Raw genomic sequence first — 24550 nt, 5'->3', positions numbered from 1 at the left:
CCCCGCACCTGCCACTCCCTCATCCACCCACCCGACCTTCCTCTACCCGCAGTATCCATGCAGCCAGCTGCGGCAACAGCACACCCGCCCATCCCCCACACGCACCTAACCAACCCACACGGCCCACCCCCGCACCTACAACTGGCCCACCCCCGCACCTTTCCACGCGCATAGCACCCTTGCACCCAACCATCACACACTCACCACACCCCTACTTACGACTTCACCACCCGCAACACCCCAATATCCACGTGCCCAAACAATGCACCTGTCCATCTCCATCACGCAGTACCCCCCCCAACAACTAATCACTCTTCATACCACTCTTCAACAAAACAACCTACACCCCCTTCACAATCAAACGCCCTTTTCAGCTTCAACATTTAATTTATAACTAAAATACCAATACAGGTCATCCTCCATTTAATAAAAAGCACATTTCACACACTAAAGTCGTTCACATGTTAATTGGCCAGAGCCCCTTACGACGGTGTGAAGAGCGCCCGTAGGGCGCGATGAATCACCTAGTCTCTCTATATATATAGTTACAGACATATATAGATTGTGACATAGATATATATTGAACACATATATATATTTCAGAATAGACATATATTAGGTTGTGGGGGAAGGGGGGGCGGGCACAATATATATCTTTCCTCCGGGCAACTGGAGCGAAGTTACGCCACTGGGCTCTGCACATGAGCAGGATGACCGTCAGCAGCAGAGAAGGAGTTAATGGACAGCAGCTGGTCTCAGACCATTCTAATGGCAAGCAAGGCTCGTTTAAATCTCATTCTCTTATTTTGACTTAACTTGGACTCAATTAATGTTTAGGCATACTTGAAATTAGCTAATTAATTCATTCAGCTCAAGATAATGAAATCCCCCAAGTAGACAAATCTATCACTCTGTAAATGGGTCGTGTTACCATGTCTGTAATGGGATTGACAGACGCCAACCTATTTTATTTCTCCTCTTCATGAAAATACCGCATGGTACCTGCGGCTGCAAGTGATGTTCCTAATGCTACTTTGTCTGTTGAGTTGTATAAACTCAACGTAATCTTTAAAGGATAGGGCCATCTTAACAGCAGGCCCTGGCAAAGCAATGTACTGGGGCCCCTATCCACTCGTTTATGGGAGAAATATAAAAAATATAAAAAATACATCTTCAATTACTCCTACTGTGGTCCAGTACTGTCTCTCCTCACACTTCCATGCAGTGAATGGCTGTCAGCACTCTGATTGGTGGATAGTTCCAGACATCGACCAATCGGCACGCTGACTGCCATTTATTGTCTGGCAACATGAGGAGAGGTGGATAGAAAATTGGGTACTTGTGGAGTATCACGGCTCCCATCGTATGGCATCGTATGCCATATGTAGTGGCATACGATGGCATACGATGCGATGCGATGTTTTACCAATTTTTGAGCATTTTTGCTCAAAAATCGTATGCCATCGTATGGCATCGTATGCCATATGTAGTGGCATACGATGGCATGCGATGCGATACAATGTTTTACCGATTTTTTAGCAATTTAGCTCGAAAATCGTATGCGATCGCATCGGATGCCATACGATGGCATCCGATGTGATGCGATGGCACCCGATTTTGCACTGAAATGCATCAGAATGCATTGAAATGTGTATTAAACTAGTGAAATGCCCCCAAATGCCATTTTTCATAGTGCACCACCCCCACTTTCAACGTCAACCCGAAGCGTGGCGAGCGGCGGCGGTACGCGTCCTATGACCTATTCATACCCCCACTATCCACGTCGGCGTGGAGTTGAGAATAGAATAGTGTGGCGAGCGCAGCGAGCCACCGAGCCCGAAGCGTGACGAGGGGACGCGGATACCTGTGAAGCCCGCGAGGGGACGCGTATAGCTGTGAAGGTATCCGCGTCCCCTTGCGGGGCTCCCTGCGCTCGCCACGCTTCGGGCTCGGTGGCTCGCTGCGCTCGCCACACTATTCTATTCTCAACTCCACGCCGACGTGGATAGTGGGGGTATGAAAAGGTCGTAGGACGCGTACCGCCGCCCCTCGCGGGCTCGCTGCGCTCGCCACGCTTCGGGTTCATGTTGATAGTGGGGGTGGTGCACTATGAAAAATGGCATTTGGGGGCATTTCACAAGTTTAATACACATTTCAATGCATTCTGATGCATTTCAGTGCAAAGCCGGGTGCGATCGCATCGCATCGCATGCGATCTGATCGCATGCGATGCGATGCGATTTTTAGCATACAATCAGCATACGATGAAGGTCGTGGGAGCCATGATACTCCACAAGTACCGAAAATTGTACAGGCTCTGGAAGCATCAACCTGCCCCTGTTCGAAAGCCCCTAGTATATGATTGCACTGGGGAACAGAACTTTAGTTACAGAGACGACAGACATTTATTAAGGTATTTTGGGGTTGTAGATTCTGAAAATGACCATCGTTTTTGTCTATTAGGTCTGCTTATCAAGAAATGACATATATCCACACAAATGTATACATTTATACATATTGTATTATACATGTAATGAATGGAAACCAAATAAAGGTACGAAATACAAACCCAAGAAGCCTAGAACATAAACAACAAAACATAATGCTGGAACTGACATGATCCCGGACATTTGTGGTGGATGCTCCTACGGTAGACCTCCATCATATACGTATCCACTCGTCCACTGTACTGATCTTCCATGGTCCTTATTTCCTGGTGACAGCGTTCATCCTGTTAGTCGCTTACTGTACATCACCAAGACAATGTGGAAGTCGATCCAAATGACTGTGGACATAATGTACTTCAATGCTCATGTTACAACCAAGTGTGTGGAAAGAAGTGAGAATATTCTCCACGAAATCAGTGTAGTAACCGGCCTTATAGATCCGAAGAACATGCAAAGTACAAATGCAAGTATATATGAAGTAATCATCGGAACAATAGGAAATCATGTCAGCAATAACGCAAAAAACTAGATCTCCTAGAACAAAATGTAGGGTATTTTCAGAATCAGCGGTACACAGAAATACCAGGTCTAAAATTCCTGGCGCCACGTTCTATTGGTTGAGCAAGTAGCGGGATGGTTGCAGTTTAAGGCTCCCATCTATGACCTTTGAACTGAGGATCGCAACTGATTTTTTCCGCCACTCAATAAAATAACTATTATGGCGGTTACAGGTCAGATATGCAGCAGAGTTCTCTTCAATGTGAGATTCCATCATTTACTGCTCTTGGATTGATACACTGGATGCTGGATTCTCTTCTACTGTAGATATGAATAATTCATGAGGCCTGTAGCTGGTGTTATTGTGTCTGGAAACAATATCACAGATCGGCTATAAAGGATATGGACGGGGTTTGCTCATGTGCAAACTCCGATAGCGAACGACCGTGGCGAGTCAGATGAGACTTTTATTTGTGAAGGAAGGAGAAATAATTAGATGGTCGGAGACCATCAAATGATTTCTCCTGCAGTGGAGGCATGTGTGGGGATGTGTTCTCATTACACATCCCCTTGCATGTTTCTGAGGGGATTCAGTAGTGGGGAGGGGGGTATTCGGCGTGCGTTGGGGCGGCGTCTCTGTTTACCGAGCCAACCAGAATCACCCCAATAGTGCCATCTGGCCACCAGACTGTTTCGGTTGGGGCTTGGTGATATGCCGAGGATGTTCACCAACTGCTCAGTTTGTGTCACCTTGATAATCAGTGCGGCCGATCAACCTAATCAGCCTCTTTAATTATCAGTGTAAACATTGTAACAAACTGAGAGGCCAGTAAACATCCTTAGCATGTTTCCGGACGTGACTAGGGTGGTCACCCACGGACACTCTTCCTTGGTCCGAAGGCACCTTGTCTTTCCCCATTCTTGCTGCCACTTGCTGCCAAAGACACCGTAGACTTTCTGTAAGATGTAGCAATGTCTGCCTGCAGCTGAATGTGAGAATCAGCACTGTCAGGAGTGAGACTGAGGGGTTTATTACATGGTTTCCTACCCTCCCGGAATGGCCAGGAGGCTCCCAAAAATCGTTACCTCCTCCCATTCCACAGGGAAAGTAGGCAAGTCTCCTACACCCCCCCCCCAAAGCCGCTAAAAAAATTGCGTAATTCATAGCTCTTTGGGGAGGGGGTGGTGCTAAAATAACGCAAATCGCATCATTTCAACCGCACCCCCTTTTTGTGGACCCGTGAATTGCGGAGTTTGTATGGAATGGGGGTGGGGCTTGGTGGCGTCAGCCTTGTCTCCCCCCCCCCCCTGGCCTGCAGCATTTGGTTCTATTTAAGATGGGATGTTACCCATAGCAATCAATCAGAATTTACGTTTTACCTATAGCACCTTCTAGAAGATAATAGATAGAACCTGATTGGTTGCTCATAGCAACAGCCCAACTGAAATCCCTGAGGGCGTGATCCATGCTTTTAGGTAGAGCGAATGAACAAGCAACTGGGCAAAACCGTGGTACCCGGCAGGTGGGTACCGCGCATCTACAGTAGGTTTGCGGAACGGTAAAAATATTTTGACGAGCTGAAAAGTGTAAAATGTAACAAGGGAGTACAACCATCTCAGTAACATCAAACTTTTCTGACTTTCTCCTAAAATACTGTAGGTGGCGCCAAACAGGACCAAATCTCTGCCAGCTCAGTTTGTGTGAAATTTGAAATAGCTATCTGTGTGCTCTTCTGCAAAACAGGTCACACCCCTGGAAATGCACCCGGCATTAAAAATTATCAAAATCATTATCAAATTTTAATCCTGTTTTAGTTTGTCATTTTGCACTGTATGACCACTTCAAAATGCTGCAATAGGGCGCCACAAACCAGTGCACATGTAACCAAAGAAGAGTCTGATCGGCCCCTCAGCCAGTGTGCTCTTTATAAATTAGGTATGTGTGTGTGTATTGTTGATATTTATGTTCCTTGTTCTATATTGGCCAGGTAGCGTGAGGCACCTTCCACAAAGCACTACACCAACCGGGATCACATGGTTAAACATACGAATCCAAAAACATACAAAACATGTCAACCTTGTTTACCTTTCACATTTCGAACTAAGGATCCTGTCAACCTAGTGCCTGTCCACCATTGGGGTCAACCTAGTGCCTGTCCACCATTGGGGTTAACCTAGTTCCTGTGCACCATTGGGGTCAACCTAGTGCCTGTCCACCATTGGGGTCAACCTAGTGCCTGTCCACCATTGGGGTCAACCTAGTGCCTGTCCACCATTAGTGTCAACCCCATTTGGGGTCAACCTAGTACCTGTCCAAAGAAGAAAAGGAGAAAGAATGTCTCGGTGTGGTGCACCTTATGGCTAACAGATAAAATGTAACTTTTAATTATAGATTATTAAAAGGCTGCGAAATATAAAAACAAAAGTACATAAATGACACGGACAGTGCAATTAAAAAGGAAATAATCCTCACACCGTGAGGCTCCCAGAGTCTGTGTCCCTTCTTTTTAATCAGAATTCAATGTAGTGCTTTGATACATATATTGCAGTGTTGTATGTTTAGAACCACAAGTAAAAAAAGTGTTTATACATTGCAACAGTATCCAGATGTCCCACAATTAGAGGAGAGTTCTCCTGTCAATTCAGTGAGGCCAATAAGTATACTGGCCAGTCTGGTATTACTGTCTCGGTGCCTGACAGCTCCTATATGTGTAGGCAGTAAGGTAGCCGTCTACACTGGGCGCATAAGCGGCATGTGTATGCCCCGTCCTCCCTATGGCTGTGAGAACAGCGCGTGGGGTAGGGTCGGCGGTTAGCAGCAGCCGCGGCTAACTGTGGTGGAGTGACAGCGGTATTGTGTAGCCGCTTCACTCCTAGTAAGCCGTCTGCCTGCAAGTGATCACCGCGCGGTGTTCAGTGTGAGACACCGCATCTCAGGCTAGCAGGGAGAGCCGGCACCGGGAACGCAACACTAAGCTAATACAGATCAAAAATCACATTTCACATTTCAAAGGGAGAGGGAAGGCTGGGAGCACACACGAGGTGTGACAGGTCTGCGTACGCTTCGCAGAAAGCTTCAAAGGACCAACCAGGTTAACATCCGGAGGCTCCTTAAATACCTATATCTAATGCATATTCATGGTATGTAAATTTGGAGGAGGTGGCTCTGGCCGTCAGCCTATGTTGGGGCTGAGAGTAGGTGTGACAGTTTTTCAGATGCCAATATGCATTGTATAGAAGAATCATGTATAAGGCTGCCACATTTAACGATGATGTTAATAGCAGTGGTTAGATAATTGATGTTTTAATCATAAGTGTCAGCTATTTGGAAAAAACAAGAATAGCTTAATATGTCACGCATTTAAGAATAAATGATGGTGACCTGGTAATTGAGCAAAGTAAACATGTATTGTTTTTGCAGATAAAGGTCCATAGTATGGTAATATGGACAATTACATGTATCCCTGTATGTCGATTGTTTGTGTTGACTATACACCGCCATGTTGGAATACTCTTCTGTTATGGGGCATGATATAAACATGTCATGTAGATAATCGTGTGGGTCGTTCATGTATATACTATTTGATCCCTATATATTTATTTACTAGTATCCATCAGGCTGCAGTCCACAGAAATTTGTATTTAGTCTGCATACGTATATTTGTGTCGACTATTGCTGTAGACTATCTGACATGTTATAGTAGTTCTTCATCAAGGTCGGATATCAGTATATTATTTTGGTCCAGTTTGTGTCAATCGTTTGTGTTGACACTTGGTTAAAGAGTCTCAAATGTCCACAGTGATTATATATTATATATATTTGAAGTTCCCTTAAATGATAAGGTCAGATAAAGAATTTCTGTATTGTATGGCCATGTTTATCAATAACAGTGAATTAGTGGTGAACATATGTGATTCATATGTGTATCTGAGTGATAGGGTGATAAATAGGTTTATAAACTAAATAATAGCATCCAGGTGATAATTACTAAGGTGATAAATATAGGGGGTGGGTAAAGTGTAAACGGTGCTCACAGCAAATAAAGTAAAATGTGAAAAAAACAAACAGAAAAACTTGGAAAGGGAGGGAGGAACAATAATGGTGTCACTTATACCTGTCCAGGGTAAAAAGTGGTGGACAGTGTGTAGATTTATCATGTGCCCAATTTACAAGTGGGTGAAGTTACGGTTAAGGCCATATTCAATGGGGAGCTCCAAGGTATATATGTTAATGCATGTGTTGAAACTATGGTCCGGAGACAGATTTTCTTACAGGAATACAGTGTAATTATTATCTTCATTGAGGCCCCTCGGGGACATAGTTCCCATCAGGAATATCAGACGAGTTTCTTGTTTAAGAAGCTCTTTGTCCCAATCACCCCTACGAATGCCCATTTCCACTTTCGTCATTCCATAGCCCTTCAGGCCATTGGGGCTACCTCCGTGATGTTTCAAGAAATGTCTGGCTACAGGAGTAAGAGTTTTCAGTTTCTGACAGTCTCTCGTGGCATTTTTGATGCTAAGAAGATGTTCCGAGAGTCTCTTTTTGAGTGGTCTGCGTGTTTTACCCACATAGTGTTTTCCACAGGGGCACTCCAGGTTGTATATCACCCCTGCAGTGTCACACGAGATGTACTTGGTGATTTTCCAGATCTTTCCAAACTTATCCACATAGGAATTTTGAGGAATCATATGTGGGCATATTCTGCACGTGCCACATCTGAAGGAACCCTTTTTTGTGACAGTCACTCGGGTCTCCTTTTCCAGGTGACTGTGCACTAGGATGTCCCTTAGGTTGTCACTACGCCTCCAACTGATGTCAATTTTGTTTCCAAGAATTTCATTCAAGTCTGGATCACTCTTCAGAACGTTAAGGTGCTTGTTTAACACATTCTGTACTTCTCGCCATTCATGGCAGAACGTACCAATGAATCTTATTTTGTCATGTGCCTCTTCTTTTTTATTTTTGGGTAATAATAGTTGGTCCCTATTGTACCCTTGTACTTCTTTTTTGGCTTTGCGGATTGACCTTCTACTGTATCCTCTATTTCTCAGTCTGGATTCTAACTCTCCTGCCCTCATATCATAGGTGGTCTGTAGGGAGCAGTTGCGTTTCGTGCGTAAAAATTTCCCTTTGGGGAGTCCCCTGATGACTGCTGGGAAATGAGCACTATTGTTGTGGAGGAGAGAGTTGGTAGCCGTACTCTTTCGAAAGAGATCTGTGGCGATAGAGCCATTGCTGTCAATACTGATACGGAGATCTAAATATTCAACCTCTTTTTGGCTGCTATAGTATGTTAGCTTTAGGTTGAGATCATTGGTATTCAGTTTGTTGATGAATTCTTTGAATAGGCCAATGTCCCCTTCCCACACAATCAAGAGGTCATCTATATACCGTAACCATAATAAAATGTGTTCGGTATACTCCTCGTGGGGTTCCGTGAATACTCGCTCTCGTTCCCACCACCCCAGGTACAGGTTCGCATACGTGGGGGCACAAGTGCTTCCCATCGCAGTCCCCTGTACCTGGAGGTAGAATTGTTCTTCACAGACAAAGTAATTTTTGAAAAGGACAAACCGCAGGAGTTTGAGGATGAAGTCATTTAGTGGTGCCTCTCTTTCCATGCTTAGAAAAGCATGTTGAGGTAATGTTCTAAGTAATCATTAAGCCTTCTGACAAAGGGGGAAATGTGGTCTTATGGTCTAGGGACAAATACAAAAAGGAATTACAACGACAACTAGGGGACATCTCATGTTACAGGAGGTTGACATTTAATCCAACTAATGATTACTTAGAACATTACCTCAACATGCTGGAACAGACTTACAAAGAAGGAACCATATCCAAGACCCAATATGAATTCCTACAAGTCAAAGAGATTAAGATCCCGACCCTATACTTGTTACCCAAAGTCCACAAAAATGAAGAGAACCCACCAGGCAGACCCATTGTCTCCGGTATGGGGGGACTGACGGAAAAGGCGAGTCAGTTTGTGGACCACCATATGAGGAAGTTTGTTACCACCTTACCCTCATATGTGCGGGACACCATGGACGTCCTCAACAAAATACAAGGAATCTCTCTCAACTCCAATTCCTGGCTCATTACATGCGACGTGGAGAGCCTGTATACCAGTATTATCCACACTTACGGTATACAGGCTTCCAAATACTTTCTAAGCATGGAAAGAGAGGCACCACTTAATGACTTCATCCTCAAACTCCTGCGGTTTGTCCTTTTCAAAAATCACTTTGTCTGTGAAGAACAATTCTACCTCCAGGTACAGGGGACTGCGATGGGAAGCACTTGTGCCCCCACGTATGCGAACCTGTACCTGGGGTGGTGGGAACGAGAGCGAGTATTCACGGAACCCCACGAGGAGTATACCGAACACATTTTATTATGGTTACGGTATATAGATGACCTCTTGATTGTGTGGGAAGGGGACATTGGCCTATTCAAAGAATTCATCAACAAACTGAATACCAATGATCTCAACCTAAAGCTAACATACTATAGCAGCCAAAAAGAGGTTGAATATTTAGATCTCCGTATCAGTATTGACAGCAATGGCTCTATCGCCACAGATCTCTTTCGAAAGAGTACGGCTACCAACTCTCTCCTCCACAACAATAGTGCTCATTTCCCAGCAGTCATCAGGGGACTCCCCAAAGGGGAATTTTTACGCACGAAACGCAACTGCTCCCTACAGACCACCTATGATATGAGGGCAGGAGAGTTAGAATCCAGACTGAGAAATAGAGGATACAGTAGGTCAATCCGCAAAGCCAAAAAAGAAGTACAAGGGTACAATAGGGACCAACTATTATTACCCAAAAATAAAAAAGAAGAGGCACATGACAAAATAAGATTCATTGGTACGTTCTGCCATGAATGGCGAGAAGTACAGAATGTGTTAAACAAGCACCTTAACCGTCTGAAGAGTGATCCAGACTTGAATGAAATTCTTGGAAACAAAATTGACATCAGTTGGAGGCGCAGTGACAACCTAAGGGACATCCTAGTGCACAGTCACCTGGAAAAGGAGACCCGAGTGACTGTCACAAAAAAAGGGTTCCTTCAGATGTGGCACGTGCAGAATATGCCCACATATGATTCCTCAAAATTCCTATGTGGATAAGTTTGGAAAGATCTGGAAAATCACCAAGTACATCTCGTGTGACACTGCAGGGGTGATATACAACCTGGAGTGCCCCTGTGGAAAACACTATGTGGGTAAAACACGCAGACCACTCAAAAAGAGACTCTCGGAACATCTTCTTAGCATCAAAAATGCCACGAGAGACTGTCAGAAACTGAAAACTCTTACTCCTGTAGCCAGACATTTCTTGAAACATCACCGAGGTAGCCCCAATGGCCTGAAGGCCTATGGAATGACGAAAGTGGAAATGGGCATTCGTAGGGGTGATTGGGACAAAGAGCTTCTTAAACAAGAAACTCGTCTGATATTCCTGATGGGAACTATGTCCCCGAGGGGCCTCAATGAAGATAATAATTACACTGTATTCCTGTAAGAAAATCTGTCTCCGGACCATAGTTTCAACACATGCATTAACATATATACCTTGGAGCTCCCCATTGAATATGGCCTTAACCGTAACTTCACCCACTTGTAAATTGGGCACATGATAAATCTACACACTGTCCACCACTTTTTACCCTGGACAGGTATAAGTGACACCATTATTGTTCCTCCCTCCCTTTCCAAGTTTTTCTGTTTGTTTTTTTCACATTTTACTTTATTTGCTGTGAGCACCGTTTACACTTTACCCACCCCCTATATTTATCACCTTAGTAATTATCACCTGGATACTATTATTTAGTTTATAAACCTATTTATCACCCTATCACTCAGATACACATATGAATCACATATGTTCACCACTAATTCACTGTTATTGATAAACATGGCCATACAATACAGAAATTCTTTATCTGACCTTATCATTTAAGGCAGGGGTGTCCAAACTTTTTGCGACGAGGGCCAGATTTGGTGAAGTGAAAATGTGGGGGGCCGACCATTCAGCCTGACATTCTTTGAATCATAAATCACATCAGAATGGTCCCCCACTCTGCCCCCATTCACTCTATGTCCACCAGCCTGCCCCTCCTTCACTGTATGTTCCCCACTCTGCACCCATTCACTCTGTCCCACACCCTGCCCCCCTTCTCTTAATGTCCATTAGTGCCTCCATTCATTGTATGTCCCCAAGCATGACCCTCCTTCACTGTATGACTCCCATTCACTATGTACCCCACTCTGCCCCCATTCACTGTATGTCCCCCAGCCTGCCCCTGCTCCCCCTTCTCTGAATGGCCATAACTGCCTCCATTCACTGTATGTCCCCCAGCCTGCCCCTGCTCCCCCTTCTCTGAATGGCCATCACTGCCTCCATTCACTGTATGTCCCCCACTCTGCCCCCTCCCTTCTCTGTATGTTTCCCAGCCCCTTGAGTGAGCCAGAGGAAGGAGAGGCAAAGCAGGCACTGCAAGGACAGGAGATGCTTGGGCTCCCGTTGCTGCCCTCCTCCGCTCTGCATGTTACGGGAGCAAGCTTCCCCTTGGCTGCCCCCCTCCCCAAACACTGCTGTCACTGTGATTGTGGAGTAGGGTGATATACAATTGCAGCAGCAGGGGTAGGACGCCAAACATCTGACTGTGGCGGCCGGCACCTCCTCACTACAGCAGACAGCAAGGTAAAGGCCCGCTCGCCGGGGCCCCACCTTTAGTGTCCTGTGCTGTGCTTCCCACATCTGATGCTCTACCCACTTCCAGCTGGAGGCTGCGGGCCACTTGAAATGACAGCACGGGCCACAATTGGCCCCCGGGCCTGACTTTGGGCATGCCTGATTTAAGGGAACTTCAAATATATATAATATATAATCACTGTGGACATTTGAGACTCTTTAACCAAGTGTCAACACAAACGATTGACACAAACTGGACCAAAATAATATACTGATATCCGACCTTGATGAAGAACTACTACAACATGTCAGATAGTCTACAGCAATAGTCGACACAAATATACGTATGCAGACTAAATACAAATTTCTGTGGACTGCAGCCTGATGGATACTAGTAAATAAATATATAGGGATCAAATAGTATTTACATGAACGACCCACACGATTATCTACATGACATGTTTATATCATGCCCCATAACAGAAGAGTATTCCAACATGGCGGTGTATAGTCAACACAAACAATCGACATACAGGGATACATGTAATTGTCCATATTACCATACTATGGACCTTTATCTGCAAAAACAATACATGTTTACTTTGCTCAATTACCAGGTCACCATCATTTATTCTTAAATGCGTGACATATTAAGCTATTCTTGTTTTTTCCAAATAGCTGACACTTATGATTAAAACATCAATTATCTAACCACTGCTATTAACATCATCGTTAAATGTGGCAGCCTTATACATGATTCTTCTATACAATGCATATTGGCATCTGAAAAACTGTCACACCTACTCTCAGCCCCAACATAGGCTGACGGCCAGAGCCACCTCCTCCAAATTTACATACCATGAATATGCATTAGATATAGGTATTTAAGGAGCCTCCGGATGTTAACCTGGTTGGTCCTTTGAAGCTTTCTGCAAAGCGTACGCAGACCTGTCACACCTCGTGTGTGCTCCCAGCCTTCCCTCTCCCTTTGAAATGTGAAATGTGATTTTTGATCTGTATTAGCTTAGTGTTGCGTTCCCGGTGCCGGCTCTCCCTGCTAGCCTGAGACGCGGTGTCTCACACTGAACACCACGCGGTGATCACTTGCAGGCAGGCGGCTTACTAGGAGTGAAGCGGCTACACAATACCGCTGTCACTCCACCACAGTTAGCCGCGGCTGCTGCTAACCGCCGACCCTACCCCACGCGCTGTTCTCACAGCCATAGGGAGGACGGGGCATACACATGCCGCTTATGCGCCCAGTGTAGACGGCTACCTTACTGCCTACACGTATAGGAGCTGTCAGGCACCGAGACAGTAATACCAGACTGGCCAGTATACTTATTGGCCTCACTGAATTGACAGGAGAACTCTCCTCTAATTGTGGGACATCTGGATACTGTTGCAATGTATAAACACTTTTGTTACTTGTGGTTCTAAACATACAACACTGCAATATATGTATCAAAGCACTACATTGAATTCTGATTAAAAAGAAGGGACACAGACTCTGGGAGCCTCACGGTGTGAGGATTATTTCCTTTTTAATTGCACTGTCCGTGTCATTTATGTACTTTTGTTTTTATATTTCACAGCCTTTTAATAATCTATAATTAAAAGTTACATTTTATCTGTTAGCCATAAGGTGCACCACACCGAGACATTCTTTCTCCTTTTCTTCTTTGCAACATTTTCATGTCCAGTGGTAGCACACCCCTTACCAATATATGATAAAATAATCACCCATGCACATTAGGGGGCCATTCTGAAATAAATTTTGGATAATTTCTGTGCGACTGGTCACCCCCCCCACAAAACCCTCTTCCTAGTACCTGTCCACCATTGGGGTCAACCCCATTTGGGGTCAACCTAGTACCTGTCCACCATTGGGGTCAAACTAGTGCCCATTCACCATTTCGGGTTAACCTAGTGCCTGACCACCATTGGCGTCAACCTAGTGCCTGTCCACCATTGGGGTCAACCTAGTGCCTGTCCACCATTGGGGTCAGCCTAGTCCTTGTCCACCATTTGGGGTTAGTAGTAGTACGTTTATTTATAAGGTACCACAAAGTGTTCGCAGCGCCGTACATAGCAAACACAAAAAAAAAAATGACAAGGTAACGTACAGGGTGTGTTGATAAAATACAGCATAAATAGGGTATAGCTGGTAGAACTAAAATCAGCATCAGTTCTGGGTTAATCTAGTGACTGTCCACTATTTGGGATCAACCTAGTGACTGTCGACGCAACCTAGTGCCTGTCCACCATTTGGGGTCAACCTAGTGAATGTCGAGGCATCGGTTAAGAGGCTCTTGAAACTCAAGTGGCGCTCGCAGCCGGACCCCCCTCCCCCGGAAGGGCTAGCCTCACCCGTCCTTGCCCAGTTCCCGCAATCTGTTCAGCCGCCCTTCAGAGTAAGTGGCCACATCCTCATAGGCCCGCCCTCCGCCGTTGAATAAATTATTTCCAAGCTTATTAATACTATTTGTTACTCCTAACTTAAGGTTTATCTCCTAGATCCCTTGAATGTCAGTGGTATTTCACTGCTAAGTGAGCCTTCTAATGCCGCCCACTGGGTATGCGTATGCCCGCCACCCAGCGCATATCCCCACCTCTTTGCAAATGGATGTTTTGCATAAACGTCCATTCACAGGGTAGTGTGCGGGGCCAGCAGGACATGGATGGTCGGCGACCATCTAATGATTTCTGGACTGACAGACTTAAGGCGTCCGGGTCCAATAACTAGGCGGGCGGCTGACATCTATCCCGCCCCCCCTGTGGGAGCACCATGCTGACTATGCAAATCGGCTGTGGCACCCACACAGAAGCCCTGCTCATTATAAGAATCTGCACATGTGCAGAACATAAACATTGGTTCCTTGTATGAACACGCCGATGACTGAGCCGACCAGAATCAGGGCCTTAGAACACTAAAATATGATCAAAATTACTAACAACTCTTTTTTGATTGGGCAGGTTGGAAAGGTTTGAGGATTGAATAATACACTAGGGCTGTGTGAGATGTCATTGGTTTAGTGGAATGTATGATGCCTCTTACAATAATATATTAGTGCCAGGTGGACAGCCACCGGGCATATATGGTTGCTGGGGCAAACACATACATTGTAATATCATTATGACAGTATGACCTGGCTAATGCCAACTATCATCTGCAGTTACACAGAATCAGCTTGGTGTTCTCGTATACCATCGGTAACCTGCTGATACTGATATACAAATGACAGTGGAAATCACAGCTCTATTTATACTGGTTCTATGCACAGGTTGGCAAGGGCAAATCCAGAGCCTTATCTAGGGGCAGTTTGGCCATAGACCTTAAGGAAACATTCCCAGTAGGCCGGTGTACCTGTGAGGCCACTTATCAGCCAGTCCCTTGATCTGGCCCTGCCCAGGGCAGTGGTCCCCTCCCTGCCTGCCGCACACACACACAGTATTTGCCAGTCCACAGTGTAGAGTACCCGATGCTGAAATGATTAATCTAAAGCAGACTTCATCTATATGCATTGTGACATCTGTTAAAGGGACAAGAGTGACTACTAGTTGTGATATACCAGGGGACTAAGGTAAAGTTGTTTGGCTACATGATGGAGGTTTGGGGTCCGTGTTCAGTCTCAGTGAGAGGAGGGGGGTATTATTTTAAATGTGGAGTTTTGTGGTTTGTCACAGCAGCTTAAAGGTCTGGGGGCAACCAGACTGCCAAGCATTTTAAAACCAGCGGCTTCCACACAGGTGTAGTGATGTATTAATCCTGCCTATATTGCTATTAGCTCCGCCTACATTTGATCTGGTGCTGCTAACCTTAGGCCACTTCTAGAAGTTTTCCAGGGCCACCTTTACTTCCCAATCCGCCCATGCCCTTATCAAATACCCGCTTTGCATTCCTGGCATGTGCACCAACCTGGACACGTCCATACCTTGTCAAGGTGTTTTTTCCCCTCATCCACACTCTAATGGGGTGAGTGGGGCTCAGCCCTCTGTCTATTCATACAACACTAAATTTGGGCTTGAAGATTTAGGTTGTGATTCAGAGTTGAATGCAAATCGGCTGTGTATGTGCTCCTTCCTGACATTCTCAGGAGCAAGTGGGAAATGTATCAAGCCTCCTAAAGAGTGGAGAAGTTGCCTATAGCAACCAATCAACTAATCTAGCTAGCATGTATCGTATGTTGCTATTGGCATCTTCTCACTTTCACACTTTAGGCTTGATACATTTCTCCAAGCCTCACCCCATCCTTGATCAATGTGGATGATCATGTCATTGACAGTTGTTTGGCAGCCGCGCGTGTTGCAACATTTGTGCACACAGAGGCGGTGTTGTGATCAAGAAGGTATCAGACATGTGGAAAAGCAATGGGTGATCCTGGGCACCTGCATCTTCTCTGTGCATATAGGAATGGGTGTGCAGCTCCCACACTTACAAGGTGCTTATGACGACCAATGTTGGCAAAGACATGGAAAAAAAAACCATAGTTCACACAGGGACCACACATGTGCATATGCCCCCATGTTGACCTGTCGGCATGTTAAATGTTGGTATTTTGACCATATCGGTCAGTTGAATATGTCGGTATAACGAATGTTGGTATTTTGACCATATCGTTCCGTTGAACATGTCGGAATAACGAATGTAGGTATTTTGACTTTCGGTCAATGGGTGTCAGTAAATCAGGCTGAACCCAATATATTAATATAGGCATTCGTTTTACTTTCTAGCACATGCCAATATACACCGTATTCAGAAGATCCGTGCCAGATATGGAGAAGGGAAAGCAGATTTGATTTTTATGAATAGCAACATTTAAGATTTTTTTTATAGAACGTTATATTTTACATCCTATTGTAGGCAAATCATTCTGTAAATAAAAAAATCCCCAAAAAATGAATACATATATCATAAAGGCTAAGCAAGGTCCGCCCAGATCAGCAGAGGCTGTATACAATGCATCCCGCACTATCACAGATCCATCAGCTAAAGAGATCCTCACTCAAGGAAGACTATAATCTAAGACGACTGCTATAAACAGGCTTAAAATTGTTGCCGTATAGCTGTGCGGTTCATGTTGCTGCACTCCTGACAAATCCAAAATGTGATACCTGCGCTGTCTATCAATCTCCAGGGGGTGTTTTGTATCAAATGCACTGCAAAAATGCTGATTTTGTATTCCTTTAAGGAACACCCTACACACACTTCTGCTCTGTGACCTCAGGTCACAAGCAATGCCTGCAAGCTAATTGATTAAGAAAGGCTTGTCTAGCTGGGGCCTCTCTCAGAGTCCTCCCTTTGCATTCCAAAGTTTTGTGAAGGAGGTTAGTTTAGCAAGGAGGAAGTTTCCAGGAGTTGAGAATATGCATAGAGTTCCAGCTCTCTTCCCTGCGAACTTCCTCACTCCAGACTTAGGAACATCAATGCTTCTCTTTTTTGTGACTCATCAGAAAAAAAGGGGGAACTCAAACCATCACTTATGTTTTTTTTTCCTCCCTTGCTTTGAAAAAAAAATTATACCGTCTAGAACTCCAGTCTGTGCGCACATCTACCTTGTAAAGAAAGAGGGACTCTGAATGAATGACAGAGAAATTAGCTGGCACTGAGAACGAACGGGGCCTACAAAGCGACACAGAGGCACACACAATGCAAGGCGACTGCAAGCAAAACGTGAAATGGACCAGCACAGAGATACCGTAGACATCAACTCCAGTCTGCTGTCACATGGTGAGTCCAGCCTGCATGCCAGAGCTTGTGATATTGCTGCAGAAACAGATATTCATGTACAAAAATTCAGATTTAAAAAAAAAAATGTTTGCGTTTTGGGCATTTATTTTTTGCATTGTTACGTTTTTTGTATTTGTATTGCATACTGTGACGTAGATGATTTTTAATTGCATTAATTTTAAAATGCATTCTTTTATAGAGGAGTTGCAGAATTTTTTTGCACACGTTTTTACGAGGCATGCCTAGTCGGGAATAGTGGGGAAATTAATACTGATATATACTTAATGGGTTTTGATGTACAGTCTCTCTGTGTCACTTCCTTCTCTTCTGCCTTATCTGAAAAATTTAGGCTGCGGTTAATATGAAAAGGGCTTTGTGAGAGAATTCTTGGCAGTGTGAGAGGTCAGGCCCTGTGCGATCCATCTGTTTGGCAGAAAGATCCCAAAAACTCCATTTGTTTTAGAAATTAAAGCAACCTTAAAAATTTAGTACGTAGCATTCTAAAATGTCCTTGCTGTTAGCAATAAAAACTCTGTTTACATTTAAACCACTTATTTTAATTTTTTTAATTTATACATTTTTTTTTATCCGGAGGCTTTTTGTGCTTTTGCCACAGTAGTTATCTTGTTTCATTTATTCTTCCTTGAGTTGAGATTATACATTTAATATGCGGTTGTGGTTTATTTAATTTTACCTGGGAGATGATATCATTGCTCACTTGAGAAGAAAGAAAAAATAGTCTTATGATTTTGAAAGTTGAATCAAATAGTAATACTTTAGAAGTGACCAAAATAGTCAATTTTTATATTATTCAATATTATAGCTACATGTACTTCCGTCCTGATATATTTTAATATTTTTTAACAAATATAGGCAGGTGGAGAATTGCTACCGTTCCCCATAATGTAGGTTACCTTTAACTTTTAACTGATTTGGAATGTTTCATATACTATTTAATTAAACGTAAGGGAATTAAACATTTTCTATATTTCTGAATTTGCAGTCACAGATTTATTCAACCATCATGTAACTTAGTATTACCCATATTTTGCCTTTCATTTTTAATAGGCAATGTCATTTTTAATTTGAAACATAAACATAAATAAGTATGCTTTCATTATATTTACATCTTTTTGTATTGGATTAGAGTTAATTGCAGTGATTTGTATGTACACCTGATAATGGTAAATACATTTGGTTAATTGAATAACACCCATTGTTTTAAATATTGTAAACAATTATACATATTTCATATCTATAAAAGGACTTTTTCATATTTAAACATGAATAAATATTAATATGTTAAAACATTGATCAAATAATATGTTGTCATCTTATATCAGTATTTATTACATAATAATTATATTTATTTTGGTACGAAATTTACCGGGGTCAAAATTCTGCCTTAAGCATTTTATTTTATGCTGGAGAATATTTATAACAAATTACTTTCTGCATATGTTTTGGATTTTGCTAAATGGAAGCTGAAGTGACTTTTTCTTTTCAGTTTTCCAAATTTCAAAAAATTCAGATTTGTGTTTTTTTCAAGATACCTTGATTTTAAGCAAAAAAGCGTAGAAATTTAAAAAAAAAACACCCGTTAATGTACTGTATGAAAGCATGTTCAGAAACATTGGTACATACCGTATGTTCCTAATGCTGCTGTGAGAGGACCAAACTATAGTTTGATATTCATCATCTGTAAGGTTTTTTCTTCTTAATAAAACTGAATATTTGAAATTAGTTTAGCAAGAATTCATAGAACGAGGTATGTTATGTTAGGTAAACTGAATACAGGCCCACTATCCAAGGAAACGAGAACCTTTATGCCTCACACTTTTATTGTATAAGTAAACTAGTGCTTAGCATGACATAAGAGGCTTTACAGATGATTAAACCAGGCTTGCGGTTAGCTGAACAGTTTCACTTTCGGGCAAAATTCCTCAACACTTAAAGATGTGGGCTGGATCACCCAGTACACAATCATAAACTCTGCATCCATCCAACACACATCATATAATAAGCTGAAAATTATTATTATTATTGTAATAAGTAATAGTAAAAATATTTTTTATAATAATGTATAGTACTTGAATGATAAAATAGTGTAGTAAGTTTTGATGTTGTAATTGGTTCATTTCCTTAATTTCTCATTATTTAATTAAAAATATTTAAAATTCAATACAGAAGAGATTATAAATATCAGCATTGACTTCTCAACCTAGGTGCATTATAACTGTTTCATTATTTGATGTTAAGTATAATGTACCAAAATTTCAAATCACATTTTTTCATTTCAAATATTCTTGGAGGGGGACTGGGGGAGGTGTAATGTTTTCTGGTAAACACAATCTGTGTTTTGAAATGAGAAATCACTTTACATTAATAGTTCCCTATCATGATATTTTTATTTTACTCACTTTTTATATTTAAAATTATTTAAAATGATATCAACGGTGTGCGTGGTGTCGATATATAATGTAAGAGAAACCAACTAAGAACACATTTCAGAAGTACTGCAAATTGTAATGTTACAATACTTACTTAATAAAATGTTTCAAGTACATTGCTTGTGCTCTAAGCCATGGGAACCAATCCGTCTATTGCTTTTGTTAGTCCTCCTACAAAAGACAGATTGAAACTGTAATCTGATTGGTTGCAGGGTCCAAGCGCATTATTATTCTTGACTCTTTATAATCACGTAGAAATTACTTTATTCCCTTGCATCTGCTTTGGGTTACACATTTTGATATATGTTTATAAGGTGGGAAAATATGTATAATTTTTTTTTTAAAGGCTGCAAACAGTATAGGCAGCTATTCATGTCTGAGTTCTGCACTTTGTGTAACTTCACTGCAGATGTTCCGAGGTTCCTTTACATTCAGCTCTGCTTTCTAGGAAACCTGAATTGTTTGAGAAAAAAAAAAAAAAAACTGACTCATTCCAGCAGTTTGTCAAGCTGTCAAGCGCACAGTGCTGGGTTTTATGTCATTAAAGTGACATGGACAGAACTTTTGGTGTGTAGTGAATTTTTATGTTAGGGTGAGGTTTAATCACACACACACACACACACACACACACGTCTGACGTCAGAAATTGTGGGACCCAGAATTGCCAAAATAGTTAGGGACCCATTGCCACCCACACATTGCCCCATAGCCACACACACACACACACTGCCCCATAGCCACATGCACACTGCAATACACACAGTGCTTAGCCAGCCAGGCACTGCCCCATAGACAGCCAGCCACACAAACAAACCCTACACATTGCAGTTCCAACTAGCGTGTGGGCGCTAGTTGCCAGAAGGCAGAGATTGCAGAAGTCCTTGCACCGAGATGGCCCAGGTGTCAGCCGTGTTGATTGTGATCACTGGCATACAACCATGGAGGGACATTGCTGGCGGAAGGATTTTAAAATTTGCTGAGAATTGTGAACCAATCAAAGGTCATGGACCGGCATGCAATCGAGCTCTGTCCCTCAAACCAGAACGCTCTTGACCTTAGACTGGGGCAACGGTTCATCTCTCAGCAGTACAAAAACCCTAAGCACAACAACCCTAAGCACACAGCCAAGAAAGTGGCTTCAGGACTACTTTGTGAATGTACTTTATTGGCCCAGCCAGAACCAGACTTGAATCCGATTGAACATCTCTGGAGAGATCTGAAAATGGCTGTGCACCAAAGCTTCCCATCCAACCTGATGGAGCTTGAGAAGTGATGTAAAGAGGAATTGGCCTAACTGCCCAAGGATAGGTGTGCCAAGCTTGAGGCATCATATTCAAAAAGACTTGAGGTTGTAATTACTGCCAAATGTGCCTCGCAAAAGTATTGAGCAAAGGCTGTGAATAGTAATGTACATGTGATTTCTTAGTTTTGTATTTGTAATACATTTTCAAAAATCTCCAATAAACGTTGTCTTTATGGGGTATTGTATGTAGAACTTTGAGGGGAAATAAATAATTTATACCATTTTGGAATAAGGCTGTAACAGAACAAAATTTGGAAAAAGTGAAGCGCTGTGAATACTCTCTGGATGTACTTTATTTTTCTGAATTTCACAATAAGAAACTTTTTTGATTCGGTGGGGAGCCACAATTTAAGAGTTTGTGAACCACTGTTCTAGACCATACAAGTAAAGAATATGCAGTCTCATGGAACACATCATAACTTTTCTTAGTGGGCTTGCTTGGTAACACTGGAAACAAGGAGCAGCCATGCATGGCTAAGTAGAGTGTGTTGTCAAAATATCAGGAATATCAAACAAAATACAGGGATCTGTCTTTATGTTACTTCCTCTACAACATCATCATCAATTACCAGCAGCTATGTTCTCCTAAGGCAGTCATTTCTATCCTACAGGATACTCTTTACTGCAAACATTTTACATTAAAACTTTTAGCCTACTTTCTAAGTTGTCGGTATATATAGATGGAGCCATCCTCATCTAGCCCTTTAATAGGATTAAGTGAGCTAGAGCTATCGGACTTAATACTATTGTATTGTTGTATGTATTGTATTGCAGCTGAGAACAATAGGCCTTGGCTCACCATGGCTATCCAGAGATGGCTACATGAGGATGGCTCCATCTGGAGGTCCATGCCTTTACTGGCCAAGTGCAATATTAACTTCCATTACAGGGGAACAGTGGGTAAGCATGTGTTTGGGGTTTCTGTTCTCTAGGTTGTGGAGGACATCTACACCAAGGAGGAGGAATTGGGCTTGATGTTGGGTAGCAACTCACATGTTACAGTCTGATGAACCATGGTTATATGTGTTCTTGAAGATCTGTTTGTGGATGAATTTAAAAGACATTGTAGATCTAATTTGAGTGCAACACAACTCTGGACGGTCATGGCAAATGTATTGTGCAGTGAATGCAAAAGGAATGTTAATGCTTTTATGTGCAAAATGTGAAGTGTAAACATCTATGCAACTGTAATGCCACCCTCTACTTCTGGTTAGCAATTACACCTTTCCCATGCTAGGTGTGTTGGGTGAAAGGGAATCAATCCCATAGTGTATAAGCAACAGGGTGTAGATAGAATGCTTCCTGCTTGCAGGATGCACCATCCGTAGGATGTATTAACATCTTGTGTGCTGGAGCGGGGGAGGGAACCTTCCTGTTGGCTAGAGTGCACAGCACATCAGCTCAGTGCTGGCGCGGCTATGTCTCTCCACCTGGCTGACTTCACTGGCCATATGGGAGATCTTGCTATTATTGCGCTGACTCTGCTTTGGATTATTGTTAAATTACACCTGCAGCTGTCATGACCAATAGCTGCTTGTGTCACCACTGACCGTTGAAACATTGCCCCTAGTGTTGGCACCCTATGTTTGAGATAGCAGTGCTGATAGGGACAGGGTGCATAGAACCCATGTCATTGCACACAAGAAGCGGTGTCAGCACAGCACTGACAGCACTGACAAAGCTTCTTCCCCATTCTTACATCTACCCCATTTTACTGTAAGCCTCTACCCAAATGTCTGCTTGACCTTATTAGAGATACTTTGCAGTGAGCTGTGAGCTGGGACAGATTAAGGTCTGGGGCTGACAGTGGGAAGTGGAGAAACTATAACCAGGGGCATTGTCAGGGTGCCCGGGACAGTTAAAATGGCGGAGGTGTGGCCACTGGGCTGGGCCTCTGGGTGGTGGGTGAGGCCACACCCCCATGAAAAAAATAAACTAGAGGGAGAGAGAGGACATGCTGTCTCTCTCTCCAGCTTAGCACAAGTCACTAAGCAGTGTGTGCTGGGCTGGGGAGAGAGGCTGTGCTGCGGGACAGACTGTCATCTCTCTCCCCACTGCCCGGCTCCCTGCAATGGGGGAGGGGGTTGTGGGACCCAGGCCCCTCCAGCAGTCCCGGGCCCGAGTAAAAAGTACCAGCCCCCCCTCCTCTTGACACCATTGGCTATAAGCATTTCTGAGAGATATACAATAACAACCAATTAACACCCCAGGGATCACACAGCCGGCCGTTCGTGACGGAGATGATCCGGAGATGATCTGATCATTCATTCTTTTTAGAAAACCACTTTCAGGGGCAATATGACTAACATCCTTATTGACATCGGCCTCTTTAAGATGTGTAACAAAATATTCCGGCTGGTTTAAAAAATTGTTAGGTGCTTAGATTTTAGATTTTGTTTTGTTGTAACTTTTAATGGGATCTCAACACCTAAATGCTGTAACTGTAGAGTATTTCACCATGTTTGTGCGCCAAATCTAATGTAACTCCATCTTCTAACGCTGACCGTATATTGCAAACAAGCGACGCTGTAACAGCTGGTCTGCTTGCCCTGGGAGGAAAGGCTCAGATATTCCTAATGTGATGGTGCCACAATATCGCAGCAATGCTTACAGCTTTACATAAAGCTGCAATCCTGGTTATAGCTACAATCAAAGTCTTGTGTAAAACATTTCCTTCTGCTGAGCCCAATAGGTTAGCACCTAAACTTAAAGCCAATAAATGACATCATTTTGAAGGAAAAGGAGGGTATGTTAGATAATGGGCAACATCTGTTGAACATCAAATTTAATCCCCAACTACAGAAGACATAGTGTAAAATACTAGAGAACAGGCACATTGGTCATGAAGGCCAAAATAAACATTGCGATATATGCAGCCTAGATACAGAGCGAGCGTATATGTGTGTGATACTGTATGCTGTATATGTGTGATTTATGTGTATGTATGCATGCAATAAGTGTTTGTGTGTATTATATGTACTGTATGTGTCTGTTATCTGTATTTGTATATTTTATGTATGCATATGATATCTGTATAAGATATGCATTTGTGTGTTATATGTTTTTGTGTTATATGTATACGTGTGATACAGTAACAGCGAGCTTTGTGACTTTGTGCGGAGGGGGTGGGACTAAATGATGCAAATCACATTATCTTCGCTAAGCCACAACTACACAGAGCTGCAAATACAGTAGCAACATTTTACCACTACAGAGGTGGGTCCAAAAGATGGGAGGGCCCAGGCCGGCCCCCGAACTGACCGGCTGCCTCTACTCCCAGAGAAGTTGGCGAGAATGGTGGGTGAGACATATATGTATTGTACAGTAAGTTTGAGTGATATACTGTATAGGTATTTGTGCATTATGTTTGTGTGATATATTTGTATGCTGTACAGTATGTGTGTGTTATGTG

General features: G+C 43.0%; 1 long non-coding RNA gene across 1 annotated transcript in view; it reads left to right on the top strand.

Moving 5' to 3' along the window:
* Nucleotides 1-24550, top strand: part of LOC146059563 (uncharacterized) — a 389618-nt gene that overhangs the window by 83963 nt on the left and 281105 nt on the right. Inside the window, exon 4 of the long non-coding RNA XR_014470274.1 lies at nucleotides 17186-17385. This is a non-coding gene — a long non-coding RNA (uncharacterized LOC146059563). The remainder of the gene's footprint in view (nucleotides 1-17185; nucleotides 17386-24550) is intronic.

The sequence above is a fragment of the Crinia signifera genome, chromosome 2 (assembly GCF_055691185.1).
Source record: "Crinia signifera chromosome 2, ASM5569118v1, whole genome shotgun sequence".
NCBI classification, from domain to species: Eukaryota; Metazoa; Chordata; class Amphibia; order Anura; family Myobatrachidae; genus Crinia; species Crinia signifera.
Note: the sequence above shows the minus strand (reverse complement) of the source record. Positions and strands in the feature narration are given on the sequence as shown.